The sequence below is a fragment of the Schistocerca cancellata genome, chromosome 2, assembly GCF_023864275.1.
Source record: "Schistocerca cancellata isolate TAMUIC-IGC-003103 chromosome 2, iqSchCanc2.1, whole genome shotgun sequence".
NCBI classification, from domain to species: Eukaryota; Metazoa; Arthropoda; class Insecta; order Orthoptera; family Acrididae; genus Schistocerca; species Schistocerca cancellata.
The window spans coordinates 886,383,040-886,392,258 of NC_064627.1; the positions used below are offsets into that span (position 1 = coordinate 886,383,040).

Here is a 9,219-nt window from a genome sequence, read left to right on the forward strand (position 1 = left end):
TTACAATTTTCAACAACAGATGGCGCTGCAAGTGATGTGAAAGATATAGAAGACAACGCAGTCTGTGGGTGCGCCATTCTGTACGTCGTCTTTCTGCTGGAAGCGTGTGCTGTTCACAACGTGCAAGTGTGCTGTAGACAACATGGTTTATTCCTTAGAACAGAGGATGTTTCTGGTGTTGGAATTCCATCGCCTAGAACACAGTGTTGTTGCAACAAGACGAAGTTTTCAACGGAGGTTTAATGTAACCAAAGGACCGAAAAGCGATACAATAAAGGATCTGTTTGAAAAATTTCAACGGACTGGGAACGTGACGGATGAACGTGCTGGAAAGGTAGGGCGACCGCGTACGGCAACCACAGAGCGCAACGCGCAGCTAGTGCAGCAGGTGATCCAACAGCGGCCTCGGGTTTCCGTTCGCCGTGTTGTAGCTGCGGTCCAAATGACGCCAACGTCCACGTATCGTCTCATGCGCCAGAGTTTACACCTGTATCCATACAAAATTCAAACGCGGCAACCCCTCAGCGCCGCTACCATTGCTGCACGAGAGACATTCGCTAACGATATAGTGCACAGAATTGATGACGGCGATATGCATGTGGGCAGAATTTGGTTTACTGACGAAGCTTATTTTTACCTGGACAGCTTCGTTAATAAACATAACTGGCGCATATGGGGAACCGAAAAGCCCCATGTTGCAGTCCCATCGTCCCTGCATCCTCAAAAAGTACTGGTCTGGGCCGCCATTTCTTCCAAAGGAATCATTGGCCCATTTTTCAGATCCGAAACGATTACTGCATCACGCTATCTGGACATTCTTCGTGAATTTGTGGCGGTGCAAACTGCCTTAGACGACACTGCGAACACCTCGTGGTTTATGCAAGATGGTGCCCGGCCACATCGCACGGCCGACGTCTTTAATTTCCTGAATGAATATTTCGATGATCGTGTGATTGCTTTGGGCTATCCGAAACATACAGGAGGTGGCGTGGATTGGCCTCCCTATTCGCCAGACATGAACCCCTGTGACTTCTTTCTGTGGGGACACTTGAAAGACCAGGTGTACCGCCAGAATCCAGAAACAATTGAACAGCTGAAGCAGTACATCTCATCTGCATGTGAAGCCATTCCGCCAGTCACGTTGTCAAAGGTCTCGGGTAATTTCATTCAGAGACTACGCCATATTATTGCTACGCATGGTGGATATGTGGAAAATATCGTACTATAGAGTTTCCCAGACCGCAGCGCCATCTGTTGTTGAAAATTGTAACTACTGTAATTTCGAAAGTTTGTCTGCCTGAAAATGTACTGTTGTCCCAAGCATATTGCAACAAACGGTGTATTTCTATCGCTGCTCGTTTAGTTTTTATTGCCGTTTCAAATATACCGGTCATTTTTGAAACACCCTGTACTACGGAATGAACACATAAACTTGATGGTCCCTAGGCTATGGATACTGCAATAAAGAATAGCTCCGCAAATCAGTTGAAGAGAAATGGACATGTCTGAAAAGGGCAGTCACAGAAACTGGAAAGGAAACATAGGCACTAAGAAGGTAACTACGATGAACGATGGGTGCCAAAATAAATACTTCAGTTTATCTATGAAAGAAGGAAGTGCAAGAATGCTCAGCGATACAGAAATACACGTCGCTTAGCAACGGAATAAACAGGAATTGCAAGGAATCTATGGTGAAACAGCTGCATGAAAAATGTGAAGAAATCGGAAAAGAACTGATTGTTTGAACGACTTACTCAGCATGTAAAAAAGTCGAAACTTGCTTCGGTGAAATTTAAAGTAAGTATGGTAACATTAAGAATGCAGTGGGAATTCCACTGTTAAATGCAGAGGAGAGAGCGATTTGGTCGAAAGAGTACACTGAAGACATCAATGAAGGAAAAAACTTGTCTGATGTGATAGAAGAAGAAGCAAGGGTTTATATAGAAGAGATAGGGGACCCAATATTATAAATAGAGTTTAGAAGATCTATGGAAGGCTTAAGATCAAATAAGGCAGATAGGATAAAAGTCGGTCCATCATAATTTCTAAAATCATCGGTGGAAGTGGAAACAAAACGACTATTCACGTTGGTGCGTATACTGTATGAATATGGCGATATACCATCCACACAATCCTGAAGACTGAAAGAACTGATAAGTGCGAGAATATCGCACAATCAGCTTAACATCTCGTGCATCCAATTCCTAAAAGCTCCTCCCGAACAGGCCATGAAGGCTTCACGGTACTGACCGGCCGCCGTGTCGTCATCAGCTCATAGTCATCACTGGATGCGGATATGCAGGTGCATGTTGTTAGCACACCACTCTCCCGGCCGCATATAAGTTTCCGAGACCGGATCCGCTATTCTCAATGAAGCAGCTCTTCAATTTGCTTCACAAGGGCTGAGTGCAACCCGCTTGCCAACAGCGCTCGGCAGACTGGATGGTCACCCATCCAACTGCTAGCCCAGCCCGACAACGCTTAACTACGGTATCTGACGGGAACCGGTGTTACCACTGCGGCAAGGCCGTTGGCGATCCAATTAGCTGACAAGAATAATATACAGAAGAATGGAAAAGAAAACTGAGGAGGTGTCAGATGACTATCTTTGGCTTTAGGAAAGGTAAAGGCACCAATGAGTCAGTTCATATTGCGGATGAGAATGGAAGCGAGACTAAAGAAAATTTAAGATAGGTTCATAAGACTGGTTGACCTGGAGAAAGGGTTCGACAATCAAATGGTGCAAGAAGTTCGAAATTCAGAGATAAATGGTGGTAATCCATACGAAATGACGGGTAGTACACAATATGTACAAGAGCCAGAAGGGAACAATACGAGGGAAACACCAAGAACAAATGATTGGATAAAAAGGGGTATGAAAGACGGAAGCAGACTTTCGCCCCTACTGATCAATCTGTACGCCGAAGAAGAAATGACAGAAATGAAAGAAAGGTTCGAGAGTGAAATTAAAATTCCAGGTAGAAGAATATCAATGATAAAATTTGATGATGACATTGCTAGCCTCAGTGAATGTCAACAAGAATTACAGGATCTGTTGAGTGGAATAAAAAGTCTAATGAGTACGTAGAAAAAAGACGAAATTAATGAGAAGTCGTAGAAATAAGAACAGCGAGAAATTTAATATCAGGGTCGGTGATTACGAACTAGGTGAAGTTAAAGAATTTTACTACCTAGGCAGCAAAATAGCCCATAACGGATTGAGCAAGGCGGACATAGAAAGCAAACGATCCGTGGCAAAAAGGGCATTCCTGATCAAGAAATGTCGGCTAATATCCAACATAAGCCTCAATGTGAGGAAGAAGTATCTGAGAATGTACATTTGGAGCTCAGCTTGATGTGGTAGAGAAACATACACTGTGGGAGAAAAGAATCGAAGTGTGGTTCTACAGAAGACTGTTGACAATTAGGTGGACTGATAAAGTAACGTATGAGGAGGTTTTTCTCAGAATCGCCGAGAAAATAAATATATGGAGAACACTGATATGAAGAGGGGACAAGATGGTAGAACAGACATCAGGGAATAACTTGCATGGGACTAGACGGAACATTGTAGGGTAAGAAGTTGAAAGGAAGACAAAGATTGAAATACATCCCACAAGTAATTGAGGTCGCAGTTTGCAAGTGCTGCACAGGAGAGAATATCGTGTTGGGTCGCTTTAAACCAGTTAGAAGATTGATGACTCAAGAAGAAAAAATGTAAAAGAAAAATTTGAAAATTGTAGGAAGGGAGTGCAGTGTGTAAGCTACTGTCAACTGTTCAGTGATAGTATCGTTCTAATCAGGTTCTATAGCAAATCAGCACCGACCGCAATAGTTCTGTTATACAAGCCAATATCGCAATCAAAAGATGAAGAGGCCGAGAAAGTATTTGAGGATACTGAACGGATGAGTCAGTATGCAAAGGGAGATGAACATGTAATAATCGTGAGGGACTGGAACGCAGTTGTACTGGAAGGAATAGAAGAAAGGATTATGGGAGAATATAGAATTGGCAGTAGGAATTAGAGAAGAGGGAGACTATTTGTGTTCTGCAATGAATTTCAGACCGTAATAGCACATACTCTATTCAAAAATCATAACGCGAGGACGTATACCTAAGAATAAGTGGGAAGATTCCAGCTGAATTACGTCAGGATCAGACAGAGAATCCGGTTCGATTGTAAGACGTACCGAAGTGCAGGGTAAGACTCAGGTAACAATTTTTTAATGATGAATAATAGACTGAGGTTTAAGAGAGTTGTTCGTAAGAATCCTTGTGGAGGTAAGTAGAACACTGAAGTACTGAAGAATGAGGAGACGCGTTTGAAGTTTGCTGAAGATGTGGATACTGCGTCAAGGAACACCAGAGTACTCAACTTTGTCGAAGAGCAGTGGATATCTCTAAACAGGGCCATCACAGATCGAAGGTATCTCCGAACAAACCTTGGATAGTAGATGAAATACTTAATTTGATTGACGAAAGAAGTTAGTAAAAAAAATGTTCAGGGGGTGACAGGAACATGGCAGTATAAGTCCGTTAGGAATAAATAAATAGCAAATGTAGGAGACACCAGGTGAAATATTTGCAGGAAATAAGCGAAAAAATCGAAAAGGAAATGATCGTCGGGATTACCGATTCAGCTACTAGAAAAGTCATACCATCCCTCAGTGAAATTAAATGCGATGGTGGTCACGTAAAGTAAGCTACGGTAATTCCACAGTTAAACGCAGAGGAGAGAGCAGATAGATGGAAGAGTGCATTGAAGGCCTCGGGGAGGACGGGTAGGAACAGAAAGTTGAGTCTGTGTGCAATATATAAAGGATGCAGTATTAGAACCAGAATTTAAAAGAGCTCAGGAAGACATTAGATTAGATAAGACAGAAGGAATACGTAACATTCCATTGAAATTTCTAAAAGCTTTGGGAAAATTGCAACCAAACGATAATTCCAGCTGACGCGTAGAATTTAGGTAACGGTCCACGTACTATCCGACTTTCGGAAAAATATCATCCACACAGTTCCAAAGGCAGTGTACTGTCCTTACCCTGTACACAGATTAAATATTGAAAACCTTAACCATTCAGTTATCGATTATCTCTAAACTGTTCCATGTCCACAGTAGCAATGCGGGTGTGCCGCTTCCAAGTGCACTTTTAAGTCATCTATATTAACGCTGGATTTTCTCATCACGCTTCGGGCACTGTATAGGCACGATCTCTACCTACCAGCTCGACGACTTCGACTCGAAGTCACCATTGGCCTATCAGATTCTATCAATTATTTATCTCCATGCTCAGATGCATCATAAGACATGTAGAACACTTTTGAAAAAAAAAAGCATATTTGTCCAATCAGCTATACATGGTATGTTTATTTTTCATCGTTTTTGATTATTACTATTACCTCCACATGAAAATATCAAAGCCTGTATAGACTAAACTTACAGTCGTACAGCTCACGGCGTCAACATGCTTTCTCCCAATTATCTAACAGCTGTAGGCAGTCACTAACGAGGAACTTAAAACATTGTTGTAAATAAGAGCAGTGTAAAGCCACGTCGCATCCGATTACAAATGATTGTTTCAAAAGACTCTTCTTTGACGTAAAGAAATTAATTGGTTATGAGTAACTACTCAATATGTAATGATAAACATTCTGTATAGAGGAAAATGTTCGAAAGTGGTCTAGATTCTATCATTAAATAAGAGAACTTTACAGCTATAGCAGTATTTTGAACCTCTGGCATAAAGCTCATCTGCGGAAGGTCCTCCGACAGGATTGCTTGTCTATAATTAAGATTTCAAAAGAGAACACAATGGATACAAAATACTTTAAAGACCAGAATTTCAATTTTTTATCGCGAGTGGAAAGTTCATTTTAGATATTATACTTTTCCTATTGTTGACAAGCTTCAGTACGTATTGGAAACTGGCTGAAGTGGGACCCAGATTTACTGAGTATTGTCGGCAGTTGCCGGTGGACCCGCGCCAGAAACGGAAAGCTATCCACGGTTGCACTAACAGATGGTAAGCATAGCGAGCTCGAAAATCAATCGTCCGTCATAGGAAGAGTAAGTAAGCCTTAGCCTGGCGACCAACTGCAGGTCCATGATAATCAGCTGCTGTATGAACCTTTTATAAAAATGGTTCAAATGACTCTCAGCACTATGCGCCTTAGCTTCTAAGGCCATCAGTTGCCTGGAAAGTAATTAAACCTAACTAACCTAAGGACATCACACACATCCATTCCCGAGGCAGCGGTCGCTCGGTTGTAGACTGTAGCGCCTAGAACTGCACGGCCACTCCAGCCGGCCGAACATTTTATACGTTGCCATTAAGACAGTGCCATTTCTATGTACAGGCGAGTGACACGTCATTGTGGTGTATCGTCTGTGTAGTAGTGGGTGACACTGTAAATATATCGATTGATGCCGACAAGCACAGTAGCTAAGCTGACACCTATGCAAATGTTGTGAGCTCTATAGCGTGAGGGACACAAGCTGAATATTATTTATCTCTTGTGAAATCTGTTGGTTTATAACTACAGGTATTCTAAACGGAATGTTCAATATAGACGATGTGTTGTATAGTGACACGAGCGCGTATCATCTATAAGGAGCGCAACTTTTATTCCTTGAATTATGATGTGGGTATGAACGTAAAGATAAATAAAATTGCACTTGTTACAGTCATTAGAACAGATCCATATAATGAAATGACTCGTTCCCTGGGACTTCGGGCTAGATGTGACGTTTTAATAAGTCACTAATATAATCGCTCTCGAAAATACTTTCAAAAATGGTTCAAATGGATCTGAGCACTATGGGACTTAACATCTGTGGTCATCAGTGCCCTAGAACGTAGAACTACTTAAACCTAGCTAACCTAAGGACATCACACACATCCATGCCCGAGACAGGATTCGAACCTGCGACCGTAGCGGTCACGCGGTTCCAAACTGAAGCTCCTAGAAAATACTTTGCACAACAAGCATTTATATTTTACAACTTGGTGGTTGACCCCTGCGGCTGAGCACAAATATGCTTTGCACACGACTATTTAATGAACTGACAATTGTGTGTTCACATCGGCTGCAATATTGTTGAGTCTTACTGTGATTTAGAATCAAATTATTTTCCACAAACCACGAACATATTTCATGAACTACATTATTTGATACTGTTTCAATATTACACACAAGATCCTTCACTACCAAGCTTGTGTCATCAGCAAACAGAAATATTTTTGAATCACCTGTTATACTAGAAGGCATATCATTTATGTAAATCAGAAACAGCAGTGGCCCCAGCACCGACCCTTGGGGAACGCCCCATTGGGACTGAACATCACTACCACTCTCAATATTGCGGAGAATCACCTTCTGATTTCTGTTCTTAAAGTAAGAGGCGAACCAACTGTAAGCTACTCCCCTTACTCCATAAAGGTCCAACTTCTGCAGTAATATTTTGTGGTCAACACAGTCAAAAGCCTTCGTTAAATCAAAGAAAACACCTAGCGTTCGCAACCTTTCATTTAATCCGTCCAAAACCTCACAGAGAAAAAAGAATATAGCATTTTCAGTTGTTAAACCATTTCTAAAACCAAACTGAACATTTGACAGCAAATTATGTGAATTTAAGTGCTCCAGTAACCTAGTATATACAACCTTCTCGATAACTTTAGCAAACACAGATGGCATAGAAATAGGTCTAAAATTGTCAACATTATCAATGTCTCCCTTTCTATAAAGTAGATTCACTACCAAGTACTTTAATCGGTCAGGAAACCGACCACTCCTAAAGGAAAAGTTGCAGATGTGGCTAAGTACTGGGCTAACGTACATAGAACATTACTTCAGTATTCTGCTAGATACCCCGTCATATCTATGAGAGTTCTTGGTCTTTTGTGATTTAATTATTAACTCAATCTTCCTCTTGTCAGTAACATGGAGGAGCATTTCAGTTAAAAGTCTCGGAACACTTTTTTCTAAGAGCGCTACATGATTCCCTGTTGGGACTAGGTTTCTATTTAGTTCACATGCTATTTTCAGAAAGTTATTGTTAAATACTGTACATATATGAAACTTATCAGTAACACGGACATTCCCACTATGCACTGATTCAATATTCTCGACCTGTCTCTGCAGACCAGCCACTCCTTTTACGACTGACCATTTGGTTTTAATTTTATCCTGAGACTTAGCCATTCTATCTGTATACCACATACTTTTTGCCTTCCTAATAACATTTTTAAGCACATTACAATACTGTTTGCAGTGGGCTGCTGCATTTAGATTTTGATTCTATTCAATACCTCCTCATTATTTATGTGATCTACCCATCTAATATTCAGTATTCTTTTGTAGCACCACATTTCGAAGGCTTCTATTCTCTTCTTGTCCAAACAACTTATCGTCCATGTTTCACTTCCATACATGGCTATACTCCATACAAATACTTTCAGAAACGATTTCCTGACACTTATATCTATACTCGATGTTAACTAATTTCTCTTCCTCAGAAATGCTTTCCTTGCCATTGCCAGTCTACGTTTTATATCCTCTCTACTTCGACCATCATCAGTTATTTTTCTCCACAAACACCAACACTCATTTACTACTTTAAGTGTCTCATTTCCTAATCTAATTCCCTCAGCGTCACCCAACTTAATTCGACTATATTCCATTAGCCTCGTTTTGCTTTCATTATGTTCATCTTATATCCTCCTCTCAAGACCCTGTCCATTCCGTTCAACTGCTCTTCCAGGTCCTATGTTGTCTCTGATAGAATTACCATGTCATCGGCAAACTACAAAGTTTTTATTTCTTCTCCATGTATTTTAATACCTACGCCGAACTTTTCATTTGTTTCCTTCACTGCTTGCTGAATATAGAGGTTGAATGACATCAGGGAGAGGCTACAACCCTGTCTCACTCCCTTCCCAACCAATGCTTCCCTTTCATGTCCCTCGACTCTTATAATTGCCATCTGGTTTCTGTACAAATTGTAAATAGCCTTTCGCTCCCTGTATTTTACCCCTGCCACCTTTAGAATTTGAAAGAGACTATTCCAGCCAACATTGTCAAAAGCTTTCTCAAAGTCTACAAATGCTAGAAACGTAGGTTTGCCTTTCCTTAATCTAGCTTCTAAGATAAGTCGTAGGGTCAGTATTGCCTCACGTGTTCCGATATTTCTACGGAATCCAAACTGATCTTCACCG

General features: G+C 41.1%; 1 pseudogene; it reads right to left on the minus strand.

Moving 5' to 3' along the window:
- Positions 1 to 2,418: 2,418 nt before the first annotated feature.
- On the minus strand, positions 2,419 to 2,535 carry LOC126163834 (5S ribosomal RNA; annotated as a pseudogene).
- Positions 2,536 to 9,219: the final 6,684 nt, after the last annotated feature.